The sequence below is a fragment of the Argopecten irradians genome, chromosome 14, assembly GCF_041381155.1.
Source record: "Argopecten irradians isolate NY chromosome 14, Ai_NY, whole genome shotgun sequence".
Lineage (NCBI taxonomy): Eukaryota > Metazoa > Mollusca > Bivalvia > Pectinida > Pectinidae > Argopecten > Argopecten irradians.
This window is the reverse complement of record NC_091147.1, coordinates 28,468,104-28,495,151: the sequence shown is the minus strand read 5'-3', so window position 1 is coordinate 28,495,151 and position 27,048 is coordinate 28,468,104. Positions and strand designations below refer to the sequence as shown.

The 27,048-nt window shown below is 33.9% G+C and overlaps 2 protein-coding genes across 2 annotated transcripts in view; one reads left to right on the top strand and one right to left on the bottom strand.

Annotated features, from left to right (window-relative positions):
* LOC138306924 (uncharacterized) overlaps positions 1 to 27,048 on the top strand; it is a 241,467-nt gene that overhangs the window by 26,148 nt on the left and 188,271 nt on the right.
* The window catches only part of LOC138306923 (uncharacterized), a 167,958-nt gene that overhangs the window by 92,144 nt on the left and 48,766 nt on the right, over positions 1 to 27,048 (bottom strand). The window contains exon 3 of the mRNA XM_069247494.1: positions 8,717 to 8,796. The gene's annotated coding sequence lies outside the window, so the exon portion shown is untranslated. The remainder of the gene's footprint in view (positions 1 to 8,716; positions 8,797 to 27,048) is intronic.

The following is a 27,048-nucleotide window of genomic DNA, read 5'->3' as shown; positions in this document are numbered from 1 at the left end:
CTTTACAGGATAGGATATAGGGCAAAGTCATGTCTTTACAGGATAGGATATAGGGCACAGTCAGTCTTTACAGGATAGGATATAGGGCACAGTCATGACTTTACGGGTAGGTATTAGAACATAATCAGGACTCTACAGGATAGGATATAGGGCACAGTCATTTACAGGACACAGTCATGACTTACAGGATAGGATATAGGGCATAGTCATGACTTTACAGGATAGGATATAGGGCACAGTCATGACTTTACAGGATAGGATATAGGGCACAGTCATGACTTTACAGGATAGGATATAGGGCACAGTCATGACTTTACAGGATAGGATATAGGGCACAGTCATGTCTTTACAGGTAGGATATAGGGCACAGTCATGTCTTTACAGGATAGGATATAGGGCACAGTCATGTCTTTACAGGATAGGATATAGGGCACAGTCATGTCTTTACAGGATAGGATATTAGAGCATAGTCATGACTTTACAGGATATGATATAGGGCACAGTCATGACCAACTGGTCAAGTGGATATAAAAATTGAGTTTAGCTCATTCAAAATTCTGAAGACACATATAAACTCTTATAAATCAAATCAGTCAGTTATGAAATTTCAGGGGTGAATGTTAATATCAATCTGTGAAGAGAGAGGTTAACGTAAGTAAATTGTTTTGGTAGATGAAATACTTCGATTGATTGACCGATTCACCTATACCAAACTTAATTATATTTTAAGTAATGTTTCTTGTGCCATCTATTTTCGTGAATTTCGCGATCAAGGTTAATTCCAGAATGTTTATGTCCATGAAATTATATCTTAGACCATTCTTGCACAATCAAATCCAATTAAAAGATATCTCAATTTAATTTTCAATTAAAACAGCGAAACCTAATCCCCGCTAAAATCTTTTGAATCGGAAATCACAAAATTTAGTAGCCGTGAAAGAAAATCGGTTTATAGAAATGATAAGTTAAACTTTAAAATAAAACAGTGAATTTAAATGTCACATGTAAATTAATGGTTATCAGGGATAAGCTACATGGACTTGACCAAGATCTGGTTCATTTCTTAATTATAAAGATGTTAAAGTCCGGTGCACATGCACTCAAACACAGAAACTTCACTTGCGAAGCGTTTAAGGAATTCAAGACATGAGTTGAGTCCCAACCCTCAATTATAAGGGTCAGTTAGATCGATAAACTTCCACTTCTCATTTCATTCTTCATTCCCTCCAAACATTCTACGATGTAAGGTTTTAATGCTTTGCTTGAATCTGATTTTCAAAACATGGACAGTTTCCAGGGCTTATTTTGTCTCTGATTAGGAAAGGGATCTTTTCAATTTTTAATTTGATATTTTTAAGCGGAATTCGGACATGTTTTTGCTAGAAATTAATTGAAAGGAAAAAGTCCCAGTTTTTGTCCCTTAACCCTAAATTGCACCACACAGAATCTAGGAACTGATTACTGGGTATTTCTTTTTTGGATTCCTCCCCAATCCAAGGGATAACCATGTCGCCCCTGTCAGTCCCCGTCTGGGATAAATGGACTGGTGGAGTCAGTGGAGAGTAGTGTTGTAGGTAGTGACTTATATCGTGGAGGTGAGAGAAACCAGAGATACCCTTTTGGATGGTATTTATCGGTGCTATCAGGCTCGAAATTTAGCAGAACCATGGGAAAGCACTGTTCATAAATTTACTTTGAGTTTCCAAGTTTGGTTAACTTGACCAAGGATTTTTTTTTCATTTCGTTATGTTGCTTTTTACATTCAAAAGTTGAAAAGTTATAGAACTTGATGTAAGAGATGTTCATAATGGTTGGTTTGTGTCTTCACACCCTGAGATCTTAGAAATTGATTATTACTTTATATCATATTAATTGTTATTTAGTCATCAAGGTGACCATCAAATTCAAATTGTAAGAAATCAACCATTTAGAGAAATCTTAGGCAGTTAAAGATAAAAATGTCAAGTTAAATAATTGTTTAATCATTAAAATTTTTGAAGAACAGGAGATTGTCTTATTTCCAACCCTATTATCAAAGAGCCCAATGGATATTTGTACAACTTAAGATATCCAACTAAATGGTTTCTTAAAGCATTATCTAAATTAGGTCTTCAAGGTATACAATTCTCAAATTCAATGTGATTCAATTGTCTTTGATACAAGTACAGTAAAACCTGCCTTAGTGACCCCCTCTGTATAAAGACCACCTGTTTGATAAGACCACTTTTTGGCCAGGGTTAATACAACAGCCCTGTTTATAAATACCACCTGACTAAAGGTACATTGTTCAGAGTAAATGTTGTATTTTGTGATCCTCTAAATCGGATTTCAAAATTTTGCAATTGTATGACCGTTTACAATTCTAACTATATAACTGTTTTGAAATATAACATTAAAAAGGGAAGGAAGAACAAAGTTGATATGTTGATATGAAAACTGTTTTTATGCATACATTAATACATCAGACTAAAATCCTTACATTAGCACCATTCTGGAGAAAGTCACGTTTTGTTTAGTGGTAGGAGGTCTGCTTAAGGCATTATCAGTGGGACGCCATTTATCAAACCCTCGAAAAACCTTTTTGAGTTACAATAAAAAAAATTTAAGCATGTATATGGTTAAGCTATCGTCCATGTACAATGAATGGGTGATTGTATGACGAGAGCTCTAAAAACTTATAAAAATGCACATTTTTTGCTTTGAAAGATTTTAAGATAAATTATTTTCTTAGCAGTTGGTATAAGAAGGGAAATGCAAACATGACAACTTGTTTCATTTTACCACCTGCCAAGACGCCAGGATTAGCTTCTCTGTTCATTCTATAATGGGGATTTAGTTTTCTGTAAACCTCCTCCCCACAAAGAGGATTGAATATTTTCCTAGTGAGTGAATAAGGAGTTGAGAAAAATTCAAAATTGATAATTTAAAAAAAAATTGCTGTGTTCTAAATGTTCCATGTCATAAGCTTACATACATTAGATCCACTCTTCACTCATTATAATTAAGTAAAAATTTGAATAACATTGAAATCAAATGATACTGTTATTCAGTTTGATGATTTTGATTTCATTTTTGTTAGAACAAAACAAATAATCAGTTGGGTTTTTTTCTGGTTAATTCAAATATAATTTACCTTTAATGAGGAAACATGTTTAATTTGTGGTTGATTTGGTGCATATACAGATCATATTGTTATACAGTATTACATACTCCGCTGATGTCAAAGCTCCTGAATGCCTTGTGTATACACCTTATTTGTCTCTTCGCTCACTTACATTATAATTAATGTATATATATATCATATTTATCATATACAAGTCCATGTCAGTTCGTACAAAATCATCTACAGTGAAGGAAATTATGGCATGTTATTGAATTTTACAAGATTATGATAATTAATCTTAATGTATATTAATTACTATGTATTTAATTTTTCTGCAAGGTGTAAGACAAGGGTGTCGCCTTCAGCCCTCATTGTTGCGAGATGATGTAGTGTTACATTGATCAATGGTAGTAGATAATTGTCATGTGATCTATCAATCAAAACACCGCTACAGTCTTCTTACTTTATTACTATATTGATCGGTCTGTAACAGTATTCAGATTTTACATTTCTTATGCGTACTTTTCAATAATTTTAGTACATTAAGTTCAGAGTCATGGTGACAAAGCGAATGAGCTTTTAGTACATGTATCGTTCTATTAAGTGTCTATGGTTGTGCTATTAGGTATTGGCTGTTAGTTGGTGAGTTTTCTTGGAAACTTCAGATATAACATTTTGAATATGAGCAAGTGATTAGATTACTATAATTCAATTTTGCTTGTTACGAGCATATTCATTGGCTTAAAAATTTACTTTATCAGCCCAAAAGGAAAAAATGCTGTCGCTGTTTGTAATGTTGCTTCTGATTGGCTGAGATGACGACTAATGATTTCATAGACAAAAGAGTCTCAAAATGAATTTTGAATATTGAAGAGATTATCTTTAGTAAATTGAATTACAGAGGATTCCGCTTATTTGCATAGGTCATTTTCCAGAGGAAAATATGCAAATAACCGGAGTATTCGAATAGGCGGAGATGACATTTTGCACCTCCGTTTGACTCCACACATATGTATGTGAATAGGCAAATAGATATCGTTTCGTTTACTTGATAAATACGTAAATTATTTACACTTAAAACGAACCACAAGTAATTATTTTCGAAGTTGTAAATCGATTTTAATTGTTTAATAACAAAAAATATTCCAATATTAGATTCTTGTTTACGTTAGATCGACACGTGAATATTTGAGAAACAGCTAAACGATCGATATCAAATGCAATTAGATTCTACTAAACAGGATTGGATTTGTGTCTACAATTCTAAACCTAAATAATAAACAAATTTACGTACATTTGCCTGGCAAAATGAACTTACGATCGTGATTAAACTTCAAAGTGCCGATCAACTAGTAGTGTTGCTTTTACACATGTGCATATGAATTCGAAAATGGCGGCAGGTGATGAAGCCATGCGTTCACTCGACCTAAATGTCTTTTGAGAATTCTCCCTGTATTGTTGATCTATGCGGCGAATAGCTTGATAACATTTCAGAAATTAATGCATATTCAAGTAGCAATGAAACAATTAACGTAGCAAGTATCTTTTGTATCCTAAGCTTACATACTGTACGAAACTTGCGGTAGTCATTGCACGCCGACTTTGCATGCTTTTATGTCTCGTTCAACGAGACGCTTGATACGCACATGTCTGTCGTAGTCAACAAGACTCTGGTTGAACGAGACTACTCATGAATGGCGATTGTTGTAAGGAAGCATGGTTTCTCCAACCGATCGCGAACTAAGGTACGTTACGTTAATGAATAAACATATTTGAATGTGCAAATGCTTTAATTAGATGTTTGAGTCAGTGAATATACTAAAGTTATGATCAACCGCTGCTGATGTAAATCGTAACAGCGTCGAATACCTTTGCAGATTCATGCATAAAATAACAAGCCATACTATAACGTTAATCTGTTACCAGGATGATTTCTAGTAAAAGCGAAGTATCTTGAAACATATATCGGCGAATTTCGTTAAAAATATATTGCAAAATTGAAAAATATTCGATTTTATTTTTAGAATTTCCCAAATATTTTATTCAAATAACCGGAGGTCATGTAAAAGTCTATGCAAATACACGGAGTTGAAAAACAAAGATAAAGAAGGAAAAAATCGGGACCGCAGAATTTTATGCAAATAACCGAAATATTCGAATAACCGTTATTCGATTATGTGGAGTCCTCTGTATAAGGATTTTTTTATGTTATGGAGATATAACACAAAAATCTTAGTGTTCTCTCATCATAAACCGCTTCGCAGTTTATTTAGAGTACATTCAGATTTTTGTGTTATATCTCCATAACATAAAAAATCTATTCAAGTTAATCCTTAAGTAACTGTTAATACAGTAAAATCTATTTATAACAAACACAATTACAGTGAATTCATGGTTATATTTATAACTTAGTAATTTTCATTCCATTCCAATGTTCTTATAAGATGTCTGTGATGCGTGTATAAGAAACAATGCTAACAAAGTGATTTTTTGGGTCCCCCCAGCAGTTTGTTATTACCATGTTTTGCTGTCGCATGTAAATTTTAATCCTGGGTGTTTGTCATATATATGTGACACATATTACGAATAACGCAAAAATAGACAATTTGTGGATTTACCTTGTGAGAGTGTAGAAAACTTATTTTACATTTACTACTCTTAATTAACTTAATATTATGAATTTTTAGAACATTCTTAATAATCTCTAGTATTTCATCAAGAAATTTAATTCAAAGATATGATTACATGAAATGACAGCCTTGTAAAAAGACAGCCATATGATCAAGGAAATAACTCTAAATTTGTCTCAAATCTTGTTAGAAATTTAACCTAGAATATTTCAATCTGAAAATATCTTCACAAAGTGATGTATGGTTATTAAACAAACCAGAATTGTGAGTAATATTGATATATAAAACGGCCACCTGGTCGACTATGGAAACGTTTGATAGGAAAATAATTGGAAACCAAGCTAAAATAGGCTATTTAATAGAACTAGTACCACATATTTACCTAATCTATTGTTCTAGTACTGGCAGGTGCTTGGAGATGTTGGAGATACTTAGGGCTAACATATCAGTGTCCTTGTTGTTTAGGATGGTACTTATTAGTTCTGATATACAAGTTTCTTACAGTGGCCCAGTAATAAAGCCTGTGCAATACAGGTCAGTATTTTGATAAGTCCTATATATTTTGGCAGTTTTGCAGAGGACTTACAAGTACAGGAATGCATGTCTTTGGCTGCTGGTCTTTGATTTGGTGTAAAAGTGCATAGAGTTGTCATACACATACTATAGAATTGATTATTACGACAGGAAGCCCAAGTTAGCATGGTTAATCATGACATTTTGATATTTAGGAAAAGGAATTTGGTCGCAGAGTTGTCATACATGTACTCTAAAATTGATTATTTCAACCGGAAACCCAAGTTAACTTAGTTAGACATGACTTTTGATAGGTGGGGTGAAGTGTCCCCTAATGATATCAGGTATTGCTGTAGGTATAGTAAGTTAGTTTACGGTGTTCTTTGACAAAAAACAAAACTTTTAACACAAAATATCATCTTATGAACCCATATTTCAAGTTAGGCTTTGTATTATTTCTGGACCCCTATTTGTCGCTACATTTCAGTATGTTACACGTGTTCTAAGAGGTTGTAAAATGTACTTTTTGAGCAAAAATCATTAATCTTCATTAAATCCTGTTCGACAGTTCCTCAACACCATCCAAATTGGTATTTAATGTTTTTTGAGAAATCCTGCATTTCAGGTCTAACACCAGTTGATGAAATTTACCATTCCAACTCTCTCTGACATGGGTGGTTGGAGAAAATTGGCAGGAATTAACTATGGTGTGAACTTTAACAAAGCTTTGTAATGGTTTTAATGATACTTATTCATCGTTGTAAAGAAATTAGAACTAGCTATTCTGCTGCTGAAATATATCTTTTCGTCAGCATTATGCACCAATGTAACTCTCTCGTCTCCATATAAGTGTTCTGTTTAGTTGACAAAATTAAAGATAATTGCACATTATATACTGAAAGTGATGCGTTATTTGGAAGTCAGAAGATAGCTAACATCTATAAACGGCCTGAAATGGGATGTCTTTTGTGTAGTACGTTTTTATGACCATTCTTTAAGTTTATGCAGCATTTTCGCTGAGTATCATGTACACCCTTGTGCAATGACACTGCATTCTATGATATATAACTGGTGTACAATCTGGACAAAGAGTGAGTCAGCTAGAGTTTTACTGTGTAAATAATCGATAAAAAATGTCAACAAAATCTTCGAGGGTGTCACAGATATAAATGTATACACCTAGTGTACTGCACAAGTTGAATCATTCCGTCTTAAATGTTTTGTAGCAGCTAAAATTTTCTGGTTTTGTTAGTTTAACGTCCTATCAAAAGCCACCGGGTCATTTAAAGTCGGGGCAGGTTTGTTTGTGGAGGAAAACGGGAGTACCCAGAGAAAAACCACTGACTTCCATGGGATCACAACCCAGTGGTGGACTAGGGCTTGTTATAGTATGTTGGGATATTTTAATGACTTGGTTATCTCCCCCAAGCAAAGAGGATCCAGCAACCACTAGTGAAATTATTACAGTGACTTGTTGTAATATTTTTACACATTTAATCTCGCATGCTAATTAAGTCTCACTAATTGTTGACATGGTCCTATAGAACTTTATAAAACATTTTATTGTTACTATCACCAGAAATTAATGCACGTTGTCAAGGTCTTGGACTTCAATAAATTATCAAACCATTTTTATTGCATTTCTCTTGAACAGATTATAATGGATCCTCAAGGAGTCTTCCTTCAGTTTTAGATGGCTGAAATTCACTTTCGTTAATGTGTTGTAAAAAAAGTGAAACTTAATTTTAATGCAGTACCGTTATTAACTCCATAAAGCTCCAAGCTGTGATTCCTGCGCCAGATGTAGTTGATAAGAGTCAAGTTTTAGTATCAAGTCAGTTTGTTTTTAGATGAACTGTCAAGTCCATATTAACGCTTGTTTCCATCTGTGTGTCGTGAGGGTATTTGACTTTTGGATTATTTGACAGCCATAGGTGATCTATATTCCTCACATTTTAATATCTTGATTATATAAACTTTGGATTTATTCCGTTTTGTTTACTCAATATGATATACACCTATTATAAAAAAACAGCAGAGAAACCTGCATATGTATTACTGATACAGGTATATTGCATGACAATTGAATAACCTGTCGCATGTATTTTGAACTAAAAATTTAGATAGCCCCTTAGGCCATGTAAAAAATGGTGTGACATCATTTCCCCAATCGTATTAGTCTGCTTACTCATTAATTCTTTACTGTGAATAACGTATAAGAAAAATTGTGGTCACCCTTTTAGTGTAATACATTTATATATTGGGCATCTAGTATTGATAACTAAGAGTGATATATGATTTATTTCTTGTGACTCCCACAACTTTACATGTCCTATATCGTTAAACCACACCTAATTAGGCTTCAATTTTTTTTTCAAATTGTAACTTCATTCGTCAGCTATACGGGCATATGACGTTAAACCCAAGCTGATTGGTGGATCCCAAATGGTTTGTTGAAGTCAATACCTACCTTCTCTAAGATCCTAGATAAATCAGATTACTCAAGTTGATACTTTGATTGCTACTCTCCTGCTGAAGTGACCGAATTATCTGAAAAATAAAAAAAATATCGTCAAGAAAAATATTCTGACACAACAATTTTGGTTTCCTGAGAAATTCTAAATAAACATAAGTGGTTTATACTTAAAGTACTCAAAAACATGATCACCTGCTAGTTTATAATCATATATTTAGTAGTATTTGTTCGAAGCACCTTGGACTTAGTAACTGACTAAACAAAATATGGGAAAACCTTCATTATGCCATCTAGAAAACTCCTGTTTTGGAAAAAATGTCTTTAAGAGCACAACCAACACAGCAAAGACCAGACTCACATAGGTATTATGATTATTATAGAATTATAATTGCAAGAAGATACATTTAGTTCATGAAGAATTTATTTCTTAACGATCAGATACCTGTGAGGGATCATATTGAATAATCTTTAAACAAACTGTTGGATATATAAGAAACAAAATTTTGGAGGGACTGAGCTAGCATTTAGTGCAGCAGTTTATCTTAATAAAGTTTGTTCATATGTTTGACATGATGAAGTGTTAAAATTATAACTGAATTGATATATATGTACAATATCATTGTCATAGATAATTTAACATATTCCATGTTTCTAGACAGTTTTAGGAATCATGAAATTATTGCTAATACTTATATATATTTGTGGGTTTCTCATTCATTTTTATATACTATACATATGTAGATATATGTTTAAACATTGTACACATTTAAAGTAAAACTTCTGTCCTAATATTTCAAATTTCCTTTGGTAACGAAACATCATGATAGATCTAATCAGTAGGTTGAGACTTATCTCAAAAATAGATATAAACACAAAGTTTTAAGTGATATTGATGTCATATGAAACATATTTTCAAATTATACTTTCGTTTTACATATAGAATATACATAAACATTCATGTTTAAAATTTCATTGATGATTTACAACCATTGTAGAAACTTACAAAAACTTTTTAAAACAATTATATATATTTATATCGTAAAATACATGTTTTCAAATTATACTTTCTTTTACATATAGAATATATGAATATTCATATCATAAATTTCTCTCATGATTTACAACAATTTTAGAAGTATAACCAAAACATTTTTATACAAATATATATATTTATTAAACATTTACAGATACAGAGATTGTAATTTGGTAAAAGTCACATGACCCAGGCAGTTAATAGGGCATTAAACCTAACAAACCATGGTTACTATATATAACTGTAACAAATATACCAGCTATCAGATGTCATTAGAGAAATGTGTTAACTATATGTCAGGAAGGTCGTTACTATTGGACTCCAAAATAGGATATCTCTGAATGTTTAATGTGACCATTGATGAAAACAAATGTCAAAAATAATTCTGTTTGTTATAGATTTATGAATGTGAGCGCCCTCCATCAGGGGAACACGTGATCTGTCACAGAAGTTCCCCTCGATACTAGGTATTGTTTTCTGGCTATTATAGGTATGGGATTCTAGGGTGTGATAAACCTGGTACTATATACCAGGTGATGTCTTTCAATTACCAATTATCTGCCATATGGTCAAAGATCGAGATCTTCCTAGAAAAGTGCAAAAAGTCCTCTTTAGACCACATCAACGAAAATGATACATCCAAAAGGCTTCAATTCCTCACAAATGGATTCCTTATTTGTTTAAAAAACTAAAGAAGATCTGCAATAATTTTCAATTTTCTTTGCAATATTTTTTTGCTTCTATTTGTGACAATTAAAAAGAATTTATGTAAAATTCCCAATTTCAATATAAAGGATTGATTTCCAATTGGTTTCTGATCATTTTAAAGGCGTCTTTAGCATAATTATAATAGCTACATTAGATATTTGAGTTTGTTGAGAGATAAAGTTTCAGGGGTGTCTTTAGCATAACTACAGTAGATATTTGAGTTTGTTGAGAGATAAAGTTTCAGGGTTCAAGTATCTTTACTATCTGTCTGGATAGCAAGGTCTACTGACTCCCAAAGGAGTGGCCCCTTTTTAGGGATTCATTCCTACCTATGAAATGACTTCTGGAGGTTAGACAGGGTGCGATTATATTTGACCCCTTATTTAAGGGCCCATTTTCGGGTCAAAGTTACTTGATATTTTGAAGAGTCGTTACTGTTGTCAGGGTTGATCGTTTTAAAGGGTGTTTGGTATACAATATGTTGTAAGGCTGTAGTTTCTGACCTAAATTCAACTACTGCTATTCGAGATCACTTTCAGGGGTCATAACTCCCTTAAATGACCCCAACTTTAAGGGTCAAAAGTAGAAATGTCTGAAGTTGTTGAAGTGGAAGAAATCAGAAGACAGATTTCACGGAACTCTATCTTCATATATCTTTATGGGTCACTGTTTGGATTTCAACTCCCTGTGGAACCCAAGGGGCCATCTTTAGGGGTATTCAACTCCATGTGGAACCCTCAGGGGCCATCTTTAGGGGTAACCTTATTTGTTTTAACAAATACTGATAGAATATATACTGGCACAAAATTTTAAGTGTCAAACTTTTCTGAAATCAAGGTCAAATTCTATCACCTGAAGAATTTCAAGTGGGATACAGATGCAGTGCTAAAGTGACCTGTACATGTGTTTAAGATAAATTCATCATTTAATTCAACTGTTAAACCTTAGTTAGTGTTCATACCGGAGTCCGCATTTGCTTCAAATCACTATAATTGCTATCGATTGTTTTTTCCTGTCATAAACAATTTTTTTAACAGTTAAATTATCATGATCTGTCCTGAGGAATTCATGTGAAAAAAATATATTATCACAATTAAATTACCTGGATTAATGTTTTCTTTCATCAATTAGATGTCAAATTTACCATAATTGTTTTTGATAAAATCTATATTCAGTTTCATAAGTAGTTTAAAATACAATTGGTATTTTTTTCCTTTGTCATGTCCAGGGAGCTTGTATTGTCTGCCAATGATTGAAAACCTTACTAACATTTAAAGGTCACCTACTACTTGATAAATTTGCATTATTTTCCACATGGGTGAATTTGTTTACGGTTTGTGATTCTACTTTTTTTTGTAAGTACATGGATATTAAGTGTTGATTTACTATCTAGTGGACAGTTTAAAATCAAATCTGATTGGTCGTTTAAAAAGGTGAAAGGTGAAAAGTTTGAGGGAGTGTAAGGGAATGGCATGGAGAAGCTACATATAGGAACGTTAAAAACAGAGATTGTTAAACAGAGACTTAAAGAGAAAAATCAGGGAAACAAATCATGGTGCTTTAAGTTATTATGATTTTCAAACTCATTTGATGGAAAATAAAATAAAATGCAATGAGATATATATATATATATTCACTTTTATGCATATATATAGGTATATTATATGTCAATGAATTGACAGAATATATTTTATTGAGGTCTTGTAAATGTAGCTAAAATGTGTTACATTACATTATAACAGTTTAAATAGTTAAATGAAAGTTAAGATATCTAGAAAATGAAATCTAGATAGTTTATAATCCATGTCCAATAAGCTTATGACTGTCAATAAGCACATGTCTGGTAATAAGCGCATGTCTGTCAATAAGCCCATGTTTGGTAATAAGCCAATGTCTATCAATAAGCACAAGCCTGGTGATATGCCGATGTCTGGTTATAAGCCCATGTCTGGTAATAAGCTGTTGGCTAGCTATGGGTTTGAGTGTCTATGTGAACTCCTATAACATATTGCCTGTTGAGTACAAATTTCTAACACTAAGACAGTTCTATCATGGCTAATTCACACAATGTAATTTACCACGGTATAAATCAAAACATTACAAGGAACAACCTGCTGCTGCTACTGAAAAAACATCATTGTTGATGTTGACATTTCGTTTCACACCATTCGGGACTCATTGGATACCAAATTGAGACGACAACGAATGAAGTTGTTGTTTTAGTAGAAACTCATTTTCTTTTTTGCTATTATCCTCCTGTCAACTTTTTGATGTCCAGAACAATGATGATGTTTACATCAATATGGTTGGTCATTGAATTTTATGTGAAATAAAGTTATCAGAATATGAGAATATGAAGCATTTATCAAAAGGATGATGAATTTCACCTGCCAGCCATGATTAAAGAGAAAGAAAAAAAATCTAGTGTACAAATGTCTTTATGCATCAAGTTGCCTATATTGTTTAGTGTCCTATGACAGTTGTAGCCTGATTTTGAATTGACAACGTTGGATATACTTGTATCATTTAAATGACCTAGGCTGAACCTAAATACAAAAGCTGACTTTTTTTTGCTTACCAATATTTTATTTAAATGAGATGTCAGCCGTAAATTACGTTTTGACATCATAACACGCCCAAGATAGATAGGATTTCATACGAAACCTTTATAGGGAAAGAAAGACAGATATTCAACCATACATAGAAATCGGATACCCAGTATTTATGTAAAAGTGTTCCCTGTATATATGATGTTCACTTGGTGGAAATTTGCCTCTGCTTTCCCCAGTACAACTCCTATGGGGATTAGGCTGTGCTACCTGACATTTCACACATGTAATTGTTTCTAGCATCATCAACCCTGTAATGTCTGGGGAAAGCTACAACATTCTAATCCATCAAAAAGAATCACGTTCAGAATTTAGTTAAAAGAAACAAAAAAAAAATCATTCAATCCACAGTGTATTATTATTAGTTTTTCTTTCCAATTTTTCAGTAAGATTTGCCTTTTTCAGTTGAGTAGTTGATAAAGAGTACTTTAGCTTAACCTTTCGGTTTATATTGTTTCTTGTTTTTTTTTTTTTTATAAGATTCACGAGTTTCACCCCCAAAGTATGCTACATAAACACAATTTATGTGATCAAAATAGACCCATGACTTTACCTTGTGTAGCCACCAACTACTACATAAGGACTCTTCCTCAAATTTCTTAACAAAAAATGGGCCTCAGTGGCCAAGTGGTTAAGATGTCCCAACATATTATAATTACCAAAGGCCCTCCACCTCTTGGTCGCGAGTTCAAATCCCATGTAGGACAGTTGTCAGGTTAAATGACCACTTAAGCGTGGGTTTTTTTCTGGGTACTCTGGCTTTCCTCCACCAACAAACCTGGCATGTCCTTAAATTACCCTTGTTGTTAATAGGACATTAAACTTACAAAACCTTAATATTCTTGATGAATATCAAAGGCATGAAATAAAGAGATATACATACATCTACTGTGATGGATTAATATTTTTCCTAACACAGTTAATACAGGTTACCTGAGAAAACCTGTGAGTTTTTGAAAGTTTTTTTTACGGAAATTTTTTACTTAAGTCTCTAACCGTAATATAGAACGCCCTATCAGTACAAAATTTTGTGGTGTATGATACTGCATATCTGAAGACATTTTATAGGTAGGTATAATATATCGTCGTAGGCAGGTAAAAACATATGTAAATACCAGGTAACAGCGGAAGTACGAACGTCATATAGAAATCGCAAAAATATGAAATTTGACCGTAGATGCATGTGGCTGTTTTGTATCCTATAATAATATTTTTTATGGATAGAATCCTGTTGCATGTAAAAACGTGTTTTCTCACCACTCCATGTGGTCAGATTTGAGGTTGACGTGGTAGTCTGCCTATCCTTTTATAATGCATGTTACAAGACTGTAACCAGTGACATACCTGGTACTGCAGGTTCTGAAACCTGAGTAAGTGCCCACGGTTGAAAAATGAAAAAATAAGGGGGCACTACATAGAACCCAATTTGGAACTTTTCATAAGATTAACGCACAAAGTAAGTCATGAATCAATTTGCAAAAGAAATCAAATAAAGAAATCTTCACGTTTTTTTTTTATATTTTCAATCTTTATTTAATAGGAGATCAGTGAAAATGAGGCCCAAAAAAGGAGATAAAAATAGGGGTGTTGATTGAGTTGGATATGGAAACTTGAATATTAGTGTGAATTATCAGGATTAAATCTCTGATAAAACTGAGCATAATGTCTTCCACTGATACATAAACATCTGAAAGTGGTGATATAAAGTGAACTTATAAAGGTGATATACAAAGGATCTCCTGCTTAGTGGTACCTAAATTTGTCAACCCAAACTAGAGACATATGTATGGCTATAAGTTAAAATACGAGTGTAGGTTTCTGATTGTTATCTAGGAACTCTGGTTTCATCTCCTAACACTAATAATACATTCATGGTTGATATAATTGTTAATGCAAATTGTAAGCACAACTTTGTAGTAAAATGAACTTTTAAAAACAGCTACTTTCTTTCGTGTTTCAGACATAATGAGAATGGATACTTTTCATCTCATTAAATTTATAGATTTTAAAAGATTTGTTTATGTCAACTTTGATTGACAGTTGTGAGTATTAGATAGGTTTTAATGACGAGTTGGATTTCATTTTAATCATCCCTGTAACTGATATTAAACTAGTTTAGTTGTTTAGATGACGGAAATCAACCTTTGTCACCCGAAAGGTCATGAGGTTATTACGAATATATAAATAGTCTACTGTCTGGGACTGACTTTCAGTTTTAAATAACAAAATGAAATGGTGAATTACAGCTACTGACTTCCGTCACAAACATTAAATCAACTTTTGAGGGGACAGATTTTATTTCAGGTGCAATTTTTATGCATCAGTACTTCTCTCGGTGGGTGATTTATATATAGTATGAATAACAAGTAGTATAAATTATTTGGTAAACTGATCCACAATATAAAAATAGTCCGAAAGTCCCCCAACTTAAAAGGATTACATCTAACCTTGAATATTGATGACCTAGGCATAACCTGTACCTACCTATTCAATCTAATAAGCGCCCATGCAGGTGCTTAAAAAATGACGAGACACTTAATAGGATTCAGCTTTTATAAAAAGAATAATCGCTCAGTAAATATAAGCAATAAATCAATTTGTAACCAGGTAAAGAATCCTACATAATTTGAGGTAAGTGAATTTGAGATCTCAAAAGGGCAGGAAGTGGTGCTTATTTGGTTAAATACGGTATATATATACTTCTAGATGTTTGATAACTGTTAACATCCATGAAGTAATTGGGTCAAGGTTAAAATACCTGCAAGTAGTCCTTGGTGATTCCTGTAAAATACTAGAAGAGTGATACACCATAGATATTTTCCTAAAGGTTCAGTAAAGACAGGTTTATTCATGTTAGCCAGGTTCTGCTATTGACAGGTAGTAACCACCCTGTATGAAACTTGACCCTGATTGGCTTAAACTTGCTCCTGTATGGCTCAAACTCGACCTGTATGGCTAAAACTCTACCTGTATGTCTCAAACTTGACTTTGTATGGCTAAAACTTGACCTGTATCGCTAAAACTCGCACCTGTTTAGCTCAAACTCGACCTGTATGGCTCAAACTTGACCTGTATGGCTAAAACTTGACCTGTATGGCTCAAACTTGACTTTGTATGGCTGAAACTTGGCTAAAACTCGGCCCATTATGACTAAAACTTGATCCTGTATGGCTCAAACTCTACTCTCCCCTGTATAGCTAAATCTCAACCCTGGTGACAGTATTAACAAGGCAATCATACACAAACTTCAATAAGGCATGAAATGTTATTTTACAATGTAGCTTTTTGGATCAAGATAAGATCAGATGTAAAAAGGTTGAATGCAGCATATTGGTCGTATTTTACATTTACACATATAATTTTGGCTCTGACAATGGACCGGATAAAAGGATCGTGTAAATGTTCATCATTCTGGCTCGTGCGAAGGTCACACTAGCTCAGATTATTCACATTGATGCACAGACAAATGAATAAAAGTTTTTTTTAAAAGGCAGTTTTCGTGAAAGCGATGTGTGCTTGTACATCAACCTTTTATCCATATTATGTCATTTAAATAAAAATACAAACGTACTGACAGTACAATAACAAAAAAAAAGCTTACACATCAGAATTTTGTAACACATCTGCGATCAAATCTCGAGTCTGGAATGAGATTTGTTTATTCAGAGTGATGGAAATGGCTTAAAAACTACCGTTACCTCTCTATATTAGCATACAATGTTGTGAGAGTTTTACTAATTTTGCTCAAGAAATCTGATATGATATTCATCATTTTCCCTTATCGTGTTTTTAGGTTTTCTTGTAAATATCTACAGTTAATGTGGCATATATAGTTATTATATACTAGAAGAAAAAAACCCAGAAAAAATATGTCAGAAAAAATACTGACCAAGGCAAATCCCTCACTTTCAAAGATCCAGGTCAAGTGAAGAACAATGAAACTCTAATTATTGTAAAAAAGATATAAAAGTTTGATATAATTTTAATTGATAGATGCTATGGGCACAGTTAATAATTCAAATTTTGTTTGTGCTGTGGAACGTGCCAAAGTTTAAATTGTAGGGTCAATCTCTTGCCATGCAGAAGGGTCATCATCATGCTTCAGACACAAATCATTAACATCTCACAAATGGTTTTAGTCAATTAGGAGTTCAGACATTGTTGGTTATACAGTGAAACAGTTGATTAAATTTTACCTGTGCTATTAAGCATGTCCAATTATATATACAAATTAAAGAAACAAACAAATCGGCTAAAAAAACAACAGTAATATTGTATGGACGTTGTGTTGATGTTTTGGTGTATAAAAACAACAGTAATATTGTATGGACGTTGTGTTGATGTTTTGGTGTATAAAAACAACAGTAATATTGTATGGACGTTGTGTTGATGTTTTGGTGTATAAAAACAACAGTAATATTGTATGGACGTTGTGTTGATGTTTTGGTGTATAAAAACAACAGTAATATTGTATGGACGTTGTGTTGATGTTTTGGTGTATAAAAACAACAGTAATATTGTATGGACGTTGTGTTGATGTTTTGGTGTATAAAAACAACAGTAATATTGTATGGACGTTGTGTTGATGTTTTGGTGTATAAAAACAACAGTAATATTGTATGGACGTTGTGTTGATGTTTTGGTGTATAAAAACAACAGTAATATTGTATGGACGTTGTGTTGATGTTTTGGTGTATAAAAACAACAGCAATATTGTATGGACGTTGTGTTGATGTTTTGGTGTATAAAAACAACAGCAATATTGTATGGACGTTGTGTTGATGTTTTGGTGTATAAAAACAACAGTAATATTGTATGGACGTTGTGTTGATGTTTTGGTGTATAAAAACAACTGTAATATTATATGGACCTTGTGTTGATGTGTATGACATGGCCTGCCATGTTGTCAGGGATGTGACGGCCCTGGGAGGTTAGCTCAGTACAAACATCATCATATGCAAAAGATGAATGCTTAAGTCCCTGTTGGTTCTAGTAAATTATAATGTGACAGGTGAGGCTCTATTGGGGAGGGTTATAGCAGTAAGTACTAGATTCTTTAGTGGAATCATCGAATAGGTGAGGCTCTATTGGAGGAGGGTTATAGCTCTCTGGTTAAGAAACTATTTTACATGCAGGAAGTAGGGCATTGAGTTCAGACTTAGAGCAGTGCGTTAAGTCATGCAATAGCATGATAAGTCTTACCTCATGCAATGATAATTAATAATAAGTATTTGAAAAAAAAGACAAAGAAAATGAAAGAGGGGTTGAAGTTTGCTATCAGTTTCTTTGTTTGAAGGTGGATCACTTAGAGTCAAGACCAAATCCCTGCTGGAGTCAGCGTGATGTTCCTGTCTACATCAATCTTATTTTTGGCCTTTTAAGGCTGTCTTTTGATCTCATTGACATGAAAGAAATTACCTTAATGATTTTTTTCCTTTTTTTCATGTTTGGTACTTTTTGATATTGAATGTTTAAATGGGTGAGATCATTATTAATGCAATTTGAAGAAAGATAAATAAATAGCTTCAAGGCTTTATGCTATTGCTCTCATCTCTTGTGTCTCAGCAATGTGCTAAAAAGAAGACAATTAAAGGTCTCCCTGTTATATCATGTGGAGTTTTATTGTATATGTAGCTCAAGACCGTTCTAGAGAAGCACACAGCCTGTAAATACAGTAGTACCTAGGGTTCAAGTCTCAGGTAGGAATCTGTAAAGTCATTTTTTCGCAGGTTTGAATTATTATTATCAAAATATCACAGACATTGCTATGGCCGCGAAAATTTGATCAGCAAAATATTGAAAAATGTTTGAATGACATATACCTTTGTCAATGCCTAAGCCAGATTGAGAAAATTTAAAATTTTTAAAATATGATTGGCCTGCAAAAATTAATTGCTATACAGTATGTAAGGTAGCATATAGCCTTAATTTCACCCGTGTCTTGGTGTCTTCAGCCACATGCTTCAGTAATATAGCACTATAAAAAAGGCAAAAGTTCCACTATACAAGAAGACACAACACTAAAATACCACAGTCTCCCAAAACACGCACCTCACACTTCACACATGCTACACACCGCTTACATGGAAGACCGTCCTTACATGACCCTGAAAAATCTGGCTAAATCTTGGTATCAGTCTTCCTAAAATTTCTTTGGTATTAAATAAATATCACTACAGTAATACTATAAGATAGCATAATTAACGTGTGAAGGAATGTGTTGTTACTGTGCTCCACCCTGTATAGATTCTATACATTTCCAAAGATGCATTACTTCTAGGCTGTCCCTGCAACATTCCAGTATTGCTTCAGAAATCAGATTGGCAGCTCATGAGTCAGTAAACCTCTCTTGGGACAGTTACTGGAAAATGTCACCTTTACATGCACGTATACATGGTTAGGCAATTTGATAAATATCACAACATCTGACTGGGTGTGGTCAGTGTCAGCCAACACACGATTTATATCAAAGTGGACAAAGATTTTAGGGGGAAATATCTATCTACAAATATTGGACTGAAAAATGGTCAAAATGTAGAAATTATGTTTTCTTTTCATTTTCATTGATGATTAAGATTTCAAGATTAGTAGTGAAAGCTGATCTATGTAAACATGTATGTTATCACAAATAGTATTATTATGATTGTGTAAATGACTTGTAAGTCTATATCAAGAAATGGGTAAGGATTGCGTGTAGTGATAATTAACTCATCCACCCCTAAAATTTCATAATGGACTGGTCTAGTGTTTGATTAAGAAGAGCCTAAATGTGTTTTATGGGTGAATGAGTTTGCATTATCAGTCTGTCTTATTTCATTGTGTTGCACCGGTCCCAGTGGGCACACAACATCCGGAGGACGTTTTTATTAGGTCCGATCGCAACGTTGCATTTAGGTTGCAAAAAGGTTGCAAATGAAAGTTTGGGGAACGTTTTTTGACAACGTCCGCCGAATGTTTTCATATAATGTTTTCACAACGTTTGTATGTTACGTTGTTTATTTTCATTATTCTAGTATTTAGAAGTACAATAACAACAAAATATAGTGTTTATATGATATTTTAATGTCTTCTGCTCATCCTGCATGAATTAGGCGCATCAACTTCCACCCAGACTGTTTGTGTAGGAGCCATTTCACGTACTTCCGTGTGTACTTATGTAAGCATTTTCATCTGTAAAAGAAAAACAGAATAAAATATTAAACGTCTATATAATGATTTAGACGATATATTTTTCATAAACCGGTACGTTATTACATAAATAAAAACATAAATAGGATACAGGCACATCAGGGAATTGTATAAGTTACATGTATATGTGTATACATACTCATAATACTGACTACACACATAGATAAAATAACTTAACGCGATATAATATAATAAACACATTCTTTTAAAAACAAGTTTGTATAGGAATCAACAAAGACTTACCTTGAAATATCTGTCGATATCTGGAAGTTAGCTTGTTTATATGCTGTCGAGCCTAAGAAATGTTATCCGTGTGAAGCACATGTGTACACAATTTAAAGTTTGAATGAATAAAGAACCGGAAGTGAAAATAACCGCGCAAACACCAAACAAATCTTTACGAGTTTCCACTCCTAGTTTCTGTAGTGTGCGGGTAAATTTGTAAAATATCATATAAATAAAATCCCAATTTATTGGTATAAAAAGACGCTTTATTATAATGATTTTAATTTTTTGTTTTAAATAGTTAATACCGACCCCTAGCGGATAAATTTTAAAATGAAAGGGAGGTAACACAACTCTTTTATCATAACTCGGTAGTTTACATATTTGACGTAATAATCGGTATGTAAACTTGGTATTCATAATTATACTTTTTGTTTTGTTTTCATCTATTCAATTAATACCTATAGTATCTGTAATTCAAAAAATAAAACTATTTACAAGTACAAAAAATGATTAATTATTTTTTAATTAGTTAATAATTATTGAAAAAATATAAGGCCTACTTGTATGTATCACTATTTGAATAGATTCATTCGCTTTCCTTTAAAAGTTGTTTCCAACAATAATACTTTTTGAAATATATTAAATTATTGTCAAAGTTTTTTTCCTAACCATATAAAAACATTCTCGGGACGTCACATGCTAATGTCGTGAGGACGTTAGGAGAAAAACGTTCTCACAACATTGTCAGAATGTCCCCGACGTCGCAACCTAAATAAAACGTTGCCAAAACGTTGTCCGGACGTTATGTGCCCACTGGGTAATTTCATATGGAAGCAGGGATATTTAGTTATGTCAGCTGTTTTTATCTCCAAACATTGTATTATTAGATATATAAAACTGATGTCCCCTCCTTTGTCAAGGCAATTCTGCACCAACATCTGGTGATAAGATGTTTGCTATCTATTACAAGTGGTATTTAAGATAAACATTGTGTATTAGATAGGTCAGGTGTGTTCGTTACCTCATCACACCTGTCCATTTACCTGTGATATCCTCAGGTAAGTGTCCAGCATCCTACCTTGACCTTGACCCAGGTCAAGTTTACATTATTAGGTTTATCTACAGGTATATACACAGTCAAATATTACAGGAGAGCCAAAAAAATAAAAAAAAATATTGTCATTTGAATAATTTCATTTATAGATATGAATGAAAGAGAGATGAGACAATGTGGCACCCTGAGTTATACCTACAGTATGTATATATATACTACTTCAGGGTCATATGTAGCACAGTTGAGAGGTTGTACATTTGGTCAGGATTTGAGGTTTTACTCTAGAACTCTGGATTTCCTCAACCTCCAAAGTCTGGTGCATCTTTGACATGACAGTATTGACAAGCGTAGCCAAAATCTGATATGCACCTAAATCTTTCAACAGTTCTCCAGCTTTTGATCATCCAAATTATGTAAAATACTGCATGTGACTTTGTTTTTGCATTATAAATTTTCCATGCTACAAAATTTGCTGTTAAACTGAAAACAATTACCGACTGACCATGGGACTATTTTGCAGTAAAGCAGAAAAATTTTGAATTTTTCTACATAGGAATAATTTAATTATTTTGTGTTCCCAACAAGTATCTAATTATTCTTCAGCTTTAACACTGTAAGCAAATTGTTTGATTAGATAAGATAGATGTGTATACATGTGACTGTCTTACAGATGCAGGTGTTCCTCGATTACTTGGTCTAATCGGATTTGTTTATTCTAGGATTAGGATACTGCAGATATCATATTTGAACAACGATACAGGTGTAATAAGGTATTATCCCTGTGATTCATTGTTCTACTTGACAATACAAATACCGTACACTAGATATAATATACAGCCTAATGTCTATATAGGTGTACATTCTATAAATTAGATTTATATTATTTAGATCCTATTAAGAGCCAAGATAACATAGAGAGGGCCTGGGATGTGTATGTGTGTATTGTGGACATGTATGTTTTGGGAGACTATGACACATCATGGTGAGTCTCTTTGTGATAGTGTGATTTTGGAGACTGTGGTATGTTAATGTTGTGTCTACTTGTGACAGTGTGTTTTGGGAGACTTTGGCATGTCACAGTGAGTCTCCTTGTGATATAATGTTTTGGGAGACTGTGGTATGTTAATGTTGTATCTCCTTGTGATGTTATGTTTTGGGAGACTGTGGTATGTTAGTGTTGTATCTCCTTGTGGTAGTGTGTTATGGGAGGCTGTGGTATGTTAGTGTTGTATCTCCTTGTGATAGTGTGTTTTGGGAGGCTGTGGTATGTTAGTATTGTGTCTCCTTGTGATATTGTGTTTTGGGAGACTGATATATCATAGTGTGTCTCATTGTGATAGTACACAAACAACACCCACCACCCCCCACCCCATACACCTCATCGTTTTCTTCCAATGCCAAATATTTTTACACCCATAAATGACCTTTAGAGTCTTTTGTTGGTAAATATAAAAGTGGATATCCAATTGTAAAATTATTGTATTTGATCCAATAAGCCCCTCTCTCTTGTTTTTATGTATCAGTTTCATTGAAAATATAATACCTGTGTATTTAATTGAAATTTGTTGCAAAATGATTAATGGCCTTCTTTGTGAAATCCTTATATGAAAGGCTAGTCCAAATTCATTACGAAAGGCTAGTCTAAACGTAGACTAGTAGTTCAATTATTAGCTTTCTTTTATTTGTTTCAATTGTTTAAACACTTTTGAAATACATGTACATGTATTTTACATGAATAGATATGAGTATTTTACCTAATTAAAAAGAAATATATATGAATTGTATTTAAGTTCCATTCGCCAGTCTTATTTTTCACTTTGATTCCTTCAATTACTTTGACAGTTTTCAGGAACATTAAAACTGCCGATCATAGAAGTTTGGTTATACTGTACCCAGGTTTAACAGTCCTGCCAAGATAGCTGGTTTCTTGTACTTATTAGCCAAAGTTTCTTCATGTGAAAAAAAAGAAAAGAAAAAAAAACCCAGTTGTGACATAAGATCTGATAAACTGCTATAGGTATTGACTTTGAACTGTGGAAATAAAAGTCAGACATTTAACTTCTATGCCACATAGTGTGTTAATTTGGCCCTTTTAAACATAATTTATGAAGTCGGAGTGAAAACGTTATTTGAAGGTTAAATACAATACCTTGCATGTCTATCAAAGTGTTGTTCAATAGTTTCAATAGTTTTTGTAGAAAAAACTTTAAAAAGATCAAATCCTGGGAAAATTCTTTGGCTATCCCTGCCAATGGTAAAGTCGGACATGTTACTGATAATAGAGGGGTTTGTGTACAGTTCTTTAACCTTAAGTCTACAGTCACATAACTTACCTTTATCATATGTAAACTTTCTGAGTGTGTTTTGTTTAGTCTTTCAAGACCTATAGCCATTTTATAGTACACCAGCACCTGGGTTTAGTGGAAAACAGCGAGACATTCCACAGAAAAACTCAACTAAATATGGGAAGAGTTCCTTAATGACATCTCAGAGATGCAGAACTATATACATTGTAGCTGATGGGTAGTAGAATCTTTCATCCCCTTGAGGATGAAACCAACAAATCTCCACCTGATGGGTACCAATATCAAACTGTCACACAAGAGGCATGCCTTGTTTTCACTCCAATAGTTGATATTTTCCTTGTCTCATTGGGATGAATGATTTTTTTTTCCGCATTTGCTTTTTAATGAATTTAATGCTCGCATTGCATCTACGACGTTGACGTCGTGCATTGGAATGATATTGTCTTGACGTAATGGTATTGATGAAATGATGTCATTGATGTTATGACGTCATGGTACTGATGTCATATAGTATTGATATCATGACGTCATATAATTGTTCTGTGGCTACAGGCTGTCTTGCCTTGCATCCATCACATAGTAATAGCTTATACTGACAAAGGAAGTGTGGATATTGCTGTCAAGATTAAGAAAAAATTGTCAGAATGTTACCATGTTTGGGCGACCAAAACAACGCTGTTAGACATCTTTACTCTCTCTGGGCGACCAAAACAACGCTGTTAGACATCTTTACTCTCTCTGGGCGACCAAAACAACGCTGTTAGACATCTTTACTCTCTCTGGGCTGGGGGCGACCAAAACAACGCTGTTAGACATCTTTACTCTCTCTGGGCGACCAAAACAACGCTGTTAGACATCTTTACTCTCTCTGGGCGACCAAAACAACGCTGTTAGACATCTTTACTCTCTCTGGGCGACCAAAAACAACGCTGTTAGACATCTTTACTCTCTCTGGGCGACCAAACACCTGTACATCTTTACTCTCTCTGGGCGACCAAAACAACTGTTAGACATCTTTACTCTCTCTGGGCGACCAAAACAACGCTGTTAGACATCTTTACTCTTCTGGGCGACCAAAACAACGCTGTTAGACATCTTTACTCTCTCTGGGCGACCAAAACAACGCTGTTAGACATCTTTACTCTCTCTGGGCGACCAAAACAACGCTGTTAGACATCTTTACTCTCTCTGGGCGACCAAAACAACGCTGTTAGACATCTTTACTCTCTCTGGCGACTGTTAGACATCTTTACTCTCTCTGGCGACCAAAACAACGCTGTTAGACATCTTTACTCTCTCTGGGCGACCAAAACAACCTGTTAGACATCTTTACTCTCTCTGGGCGACCAAAACAACGCTGTTAGACATCTTTACTCTCTCTGGGCGACCAAACAACGCTGTTAGACATCTTTACTCTCTCTGGGCGACCAAAACAACGCTGTTAGACATCTTTACTCTCTCTGGGCGACCAAAACAACGCTGTTAGACATCTTTACTCTCTCTGGGCGACCAAAACAACGCTGTTAGACATCTTTACTCTCTCTGGGCGACCAAAACAACGCTGTTAGACATCTTTACTCTCTCTGGGCGACCAAAACAACGCTGTTAGACATCTTTACTCTCTCTGGGCGACCAAAACAACGCTGTTAGACATCTTTTGCTCTCTCTGGGCGACCAAAACAACGCTGTTAGACATCTTTACTCTCTCTGGGCGACCAAAACAACGCTGTTAGACATCTTTACTCTCTCTGGGCGACCAAAACAACGCTGTTAGACATCTTTACTCTCTCTGGGCGACCAAAACAACGCTGTTAGACATCTTTACTCTCTCTGGGCGACCAAAACAACGCTGTTAGACATCTTTACTCTCTCTGGGCGACCAAAACAACGCTGTTAGACATCTTTACTCTCTCTGGGCGACCAAAACAACGCTGTTAGACATCTTTACTCTCTCTGGGCGACCAAAACAACGCTGTTAGACATCTTTACTCTCTCTGGGCGACCAAAACAACGCTGTTAGACATCTTTACTCTCTCTTAGTTTTTGAAGTATTTTTGGCTAAACATGTGTAGATTCACAAAAATGAACACACTTCAAACAAACTCATGGATATAATATCGTAATGCCTTGTCCATTAAGGTTCTGATGACTGTAATATGTGTATAACAAACTATACTTATTACAAAGTGATTTTATTGGTTCACAGAGACTCGTTATAAAATATGTTTTACTGTAACCGACAACAGTTTCAACCAAGAATGTTAATTTGATTTTCCTCAAAGACCCAGTGTTTTGTATTAGGAGAAAAAAACGGATTAGGAATGAGGATTGTTTAAATTGATCTCATGGTAGCATTATGCCTTGGTTTTACTGACTGCCATTAAACAAGTCCCTCTAATTAAGTGGAATTAGAAATTTAATTGCTTGACAAAAGGATTTGAGAAATTTGTCACCCTGGCACTCCTTGTGTTCAGATATCACACATTGCATAGAACAATCACTCTCTAAAAACTTTGAATGGAGACAATATTTTTAAGATCTTCAAGTGTTTAAGACGTTTGAAAGCACTGTTAAAGATTCTTTAAGTGGCTACAAATTTGATAGACTTTTATAAGGAGTTTGAACAATTTCACTTCATGGTATTTTACGAGAATTTTCAACAGTTTTACAGAAAGGTAAATAGAGAGTACGTAATACATCATTATACCGAAATACCGGGACATTTTCTATTTGTCAGGATTATTGGAGAGCTGATTTATTCCTGGGTATAGCCACATGAATCCCATATATCAAGGTCTGTCTATTGACATGTTGAAGGATTGGAAATTTTAGTTTGAGATTCAACATTTTTTTAGAGTTAAAAAAATTGCGCTGCTGTCATTTTTCTTCACAGTGCAGGAAGTTATAAAGAACGGACAGAAAGCCGATATCATGATTTTAGAGGGGACAAACTTTATTCTTGTGGATGTCGTTTATTTTTTTTTTATTATCCTGTTTTAGAGGGGAGACAATTGATTCATTCTTGTGGATATTTTTCCATTTGTTGATCACATTGTCTTCAGTTGTATAATTTTTTTTCCTTAAGTGTAGATTTCATCACAATATCATAAGAGTTTTACTTTGGCAAATTTCCTGCTGTCACAGGACTAGTTCTCACTGAATGGGAAAAGTACCTTTTCACTTTATTTCGGGAATAAAAC